A 5,822-nucleotide genomic window follows, 5' to 3' on the forward strand; every position below is an offset into this window, starting at 1 on the left:
AGCCCCAAAACCCATATCTAAGATCAGGTCCACCACCATACGCCTTGCTAGAGGGACTGCACCACCTTCCCATTTAAGGAGGACTACGTTCCGCCTTGGACCCCCAGCAGAAGCCATAGATCCAATACCAGATCCAATGGTGCTCATAGTGGCAGCCCGCGAGGGAAAACCCTGATTAGAAGCAGAGCTCCTCCTTGATTGTAACCCTGGCTTGGTGATATTGCCAGGAGCACAGCTTACCACCTGTGCAAATGTAGGTTTTTTAGGGCCAAGACCCCACACTGATGTCACATTATCAGGTACACTACTATTATTATTTTTACCAGCTTGGCCTAAACAAGCAGCATTATCAGTTCCACATATAATGGTGGGATCCACCATGCCTGCAATGTTATTAGGGATAACTGTTTCTGATGCAGTACCAGATGTTTCCTGCTGCTGCGCTGTAGAGTCCTGTTCAACAGTGACTGAAATAGTTTTAAGCTCAGCAGAAGGGGGGTTAATCGGCTCTTCTGGGTTTTGTGGTTCTTCAGCAGAAATGTCATTTTTTAAACACAACTTTTCCTGTTTAGAGACATCAGCAGCAGGCACAACATTGCTGAGCATAGGGGAATCACCCGGAGTGTCATTAGGAAACCCATCACTAGGCAAGGTGCTAAAAGGCACAAAAACTGTTTTATCTGTAAGCTGGGGCTTTATATACTTTACTTTATCAGGCACACTCTCAGGTAAGTCCTCCACATCACCAAACACCAGCTGATCTTCCTGCATTGGAGACTCCATTACCTGTATAACTTTCAACATGCCTCCTGAGCCCTGAGATGGCAATGGGCTGCTTACCTCACCTTGAGGGGGAAGGGGGTCAGAACCGGGGGTCTCCTCCTCCACCTCCATCTTTGCAAACCTCCGTTCATTGCAAAACTTCTCCCTGAAGGGACCATCCCTGCCTTCCATCATGGCCACGATAGTTTCTTGATGATCCACACGGACTTTAGCTAATTGGACCTCTGAATCCATGGATCCGCGGTTCTTGCTGAACAAGCCTTCACGCTGCTTTCTCAGGCGCTTTAAATCCGCTCTAAGCTTGTAGAGCTTGTCTCTCTCCTTATTGAGGACTTTGATCCCGGCCACCACTCGCTCCCGAATGGATCCAGCATCTTCATCCTCACCAGGTGCAGAGAGATCACCAACCACGGGCTGCACAGGAGCAGGGGTGCCATCCATCCGCCCAGGGGATGTCTGAGAGCCTCCAGCAGGAGAGGCCCTGCTGGCCTCCATGGCTTCCCCAGAAGGGGGCCAGGAGAGCTGGGAGGGATTTCACCTCACACCCTCTTACACAGATCACCTGGAGCAGCAACAGACACACAGCCAGAGAACCTTCCAACAGCCACACCCGAAGCTGAATGATGGGAAACGACTCCTCCCACTGACTCCAATGATGGGGCACTATTCCTCCCACTGACACTAATGATGAGGTACCATTCCTCCCACTGACACCAATGATGGGGCACTATTCCTCCCACTGACACTAATGATGCGGTACTATTCCTCCCACTGACACCAATGATGGGGCACTATTCCTCCCACTGACACCAATGATGGGACACTATTCCTCCCACTGACACCAATGATGGGGCACTATTACTCCCACTGACACCAATGATGGGGCACTATTCCTCTCACTGACACCAATGATGGGGCACTATTCCTCCCCCTGACATCAACAATGGAGCACTATTCCTCCCATTGATACCAGTGATGGGGCACTATTCCTCCCACAGACACTAATGATAGGGCACTATTTCTCACACAGACATCAACGATGGGGCACTATTCCTCCCACTGACACCAATGATGGGGCACTATTGATCTTTTATTGAAAAGAATCAAGCAACATATTTTATACAAAAGTAAAAAAACAGAACTATAGTACAATATTCCAACAAAAAAAACAAAGGAATTCACATCCATGTGCAGAATATATACAATATATACATAATCCACTTCCAACATTCTTAGAAAACTATTTACATAAAGCAGCAGAGAGGGCCTAAGAGGCACAACCCATCACCTATGTATGCAGCCATTTATCAAAAACTGAGCATTAAGAAAAAATCTAGGGTGATAAGAGACAGAAAGCCACACCCGGGAAAGAGACTCCTGGCAGTCAGGGAGGCTTGAAACCCCTCCACGCCTTCAGCCAAGCCCTCTGACCCCACTTGTCTCTCTCAAGCGCCCAAATCTTCCCCACCTCATGCAGAATGTCACACACCACCACCTGAACAGGAAGGATTTTACGCCGAAGGGTGACCTGACACCGTGCGTTCCATGTGTAATAACGGACTACTAAACTAACTAAAAAAAGTGTATCCAAACAAAAGCCCCCACCAGTATTGAATGCTCCGTACACCCACTCAGCATAACCCAGCCTGGAGAGGAAAGGAACACCGAGGGCCCGCCCAACCTGTTTGTATACCTCTATGTTAAAAGGGCAACGAAGCAGAAAATGGTCCATAGTCTCCTCCTCACCTGCACATTCCTCCCGAGGACAACCACGATCCATCCCACTGCGGAATTTCAAATTGCCCCGAACATAGAGCCTCCCGTGGAAGCACAACCAGGCCAGATCCCTGAATTTAAGGGGGACTCTAGCCAAATTAATCAATCTTAACCCTTCCCTCAAAATTGGGCCTGGGCAATCCCTTAAGGCCAGTGGGTCATGAAAGACTTCACTCAAGACTCGGCTCATAAGGACTTTCCTCGGAGCGGATCTGAGATCTTCAGCCGACAGTCGCCACTGCCGCAGCAACTTCAGACACGGAGCGACATAGGCTGGGAGCTGACCACGATGACCCCTGAGATTCTTCACTTGGCCACCTTCTTCCCAAAGTCGCAGAAAAGGCCTAAACCAAGATCTAAACATGCCTGCCCATCCAGGAGGTTCCACTGCAAGCATACTACCAATGTTAAACTTGAGAAATAGCAGTGAAAAGAAAAGAACGGGGTTGACCATACCTAAGCCACCCTCCCTCCTGGATAGATAGGTGACATTCCTCTTGATGGGGTTCAGTCTGTTCCCCCACAGCATCTGGAAGAACACACTATAGATCCTAGCATAGAGAGACACTGGCAAGATGCAGACAGGGCTGACATACAAGAAGATCGGTATCAGGTAAGTCTTAATCAGATCAACCCTTTCCCTCAGAGATAACTTCCATCTCTTCCAGCTGACCACCTTAGTATTGGCAACTTCCAGCCTGCCCTCCCAGTTTTTGAGGCCATAATCGCCAGGTCCAAATTCAATGCCTAATATCTTAATTTTTTCCTGGGGCACTGGAAAAGTGTCCGGGAGATCAAACCCCTCACCTTCCTTTCCCATCCAAAAAACATCACTCTTTTCCTGATTGATCTTGGAGCCTGATGCTTCAGAGTACCGTGATGCCAGAGAGACCACCTCCTCCGCTTCATCTGTCCCAGTGACAATCACTGACACATCATCCGCATAGGCAACAACCCTCAAAGGCGGCTCACCCGGGATTCCCACTGGTACCCCACACAACATGCTGCTCTCTAGCCTCCTGATGAAGGGGTCGATTGCAAACACATAGAGCAGGGGACTCAGCGGACAACCCTGGCGCACCCCAGAACCAACCTCAAAGGACTGTCCAACCCAACCATTAACAAGAGGGAAGCTTTCTGCCCCCTTATACAAAACTTTTAACCAATCGACAAAACCACCCGGCAGACCGTACTTACTAAAGAGCAACCACAGGTACTCATGGTTGACACGATCGAAAGCCTTTGCCTGATCCAATGCCAGTAGATACTTTCCCCAGCCTGCAGCCCTGCACTGCTCCAAGGCCTCCCGGACAGCTAAAACCGCTGTGAAGGTGCTCCTACCCTGGATCGAACAGTGCTGATGGCGAGAAAGCAAAGACTCTGCTACTGCCGATAGGCGCCAGAAAAGTATCTTCGCCAGCACCTTTCTATCGACATTGAGAAGGCTGATGGGGCGCCAATTCTCAATCATCGAAGGATCTTTACCTTTTGAAAGAAGAATCACAGCTGAGTGTCTCATGGAAGGGGGAAGCACCCCCTCAGCAAGACAACTGTTAAAAAACTCTACCAAATGTGGGGCCAGAATAGACTTAAAGGCTTTGTAAAACTCAGCCGTCAGACCATCCGGTCCAGGTGACTTCTTGATGGCAAGCTGTTCAATTGCCCTCGTCACCTCTTCAACTGTGATCTCTTCTGTCAAATTCATCAAAGGGACATCTCCACCATTTAGACCTGGAATAGAGTCCAAAAAGCTTTCCATCTTGTCTCGGTCAAGCTCCTTCCTCCCAAGAAGTTCAGCATAAAAAGACCTCACGACCTCCAGGATCCCTGACCTGGACTTTGTCAAGGAACCTGTACTATCCTTAAGGCCAACGACCATCTTAACAGCTACACCCTGTTTGCAGTTCTGGTAAGGGTCAGGCGAGTGGTATTTCCCATAGTCCCGCTCCAGAACCAAAGAGGTATGCCGGTCATATTGACACTTCCTGAGGAGGATTTTCACTTCAGAGATTGCCCCAGGATCTCCTCCTCTCGAGACAAGAATATCCAGCTTCCTCCGCAAACGTTGGTAGGTCATGTATCTATTAAACTGTTTTTTATTGGCTAGGCCCCTGAAGAATCCAGCAATCCTCTTTTTGGTCAGCTCCCACCACTCAGCCTTGCTGCTACAAAAGTCCAGGATGGTCACCTGTGCCTGAAAGAATTCCTCAAAGGATTGTCTAACATGTTCTTCCTCAAGGAGAGTCGAATTTAATCTCCAGATGCCTTTGCCCCTCTGAGGGAAATCTGAAGCATTCAAGACCACAGATAGCATACAGTGATCAGAGAACTCCACCGCCTGCACCACTGGGGGTGAGAAAGCAGAGGCCTCCTTCAAAAAAAACCTATCTATCCTACTCTGACTATTACCTCGATGAAAGGTGAACCCTGTGTCATCCGGGAGGTGCTTAATGTGCACATCCACAAGACCAGCATCCCTAACCATACTATTTAAAAAAACGCTATCATATCCCAGCCGGTCATTGAAGTCCTTCCTGTCCTTGGGCCTAGTCACAGTATTAAAGTCACCTCCAAAAACCACTTGCCGGGATGTAAAAAGAAATGGCTTGATCCTTGTAAAAAGGCATTTCCTGTCCCACTTTGTGTGCGGCCCATAGATATTAATTAGGCGCAGGTCCTGCCCTCCCACAAGAACGTCTAAGACCATACATCTCCCAATCTCCACCTCAATAACCCGCCGGACAGTTACCATGCCGGTTTTAAACAACACCGCCACCCCGCCGTAAGGCTCGGCCGCAAGAGACCAGTAAGATGGACCATACCTCCACTCTCTCTTGGCCATATGAATATCTGCCAAGGAGGTGAGCCTAGTCTCCTGCAAAAATAAAATTTCAGCATCTAATTGGCTGAACAAAAATAAGGCCATAGAACGAGCTCTTACCGACTTAATGCTGGCGACATTTATTGTCACCACTTTTAACGGAGGGGGAACCGCCATTTGGGTTATTGGGTGGATTGCTTCTTAGCTCCCCTCTGCTGCTCATCACCAGAAGCCTCTCTCTTTCTTGAAGCCTCCTCCAACTCCATTTCAATTTCTGAATTCTGCTCAGAAGAATCCCCAGATGAGGAGATATCCCAAGCAGAAGCCCTAGAACGGTTGGAGACAGTCACTGAGGCATCCTGTCCCTGTTCCGTCCACACCGTCTGTCTCTTCCGCCTCACAACCTTCCTTCTCTCCTCCAGGTACTGAAGGTCAGATTCAG

This window comes from Pelophylax lessonae, assembly GCF_965119305.1.
Source record: "Pelophylax lessonae genome assembly, chromosome: 4".
In the NCBI taxonomy this organism is placed as follows: Eukaryota; Metazoa; Chordata; class Amphibia; order Anura; family Ranidae; genus Pelophylax; species Pelophylax lessonae.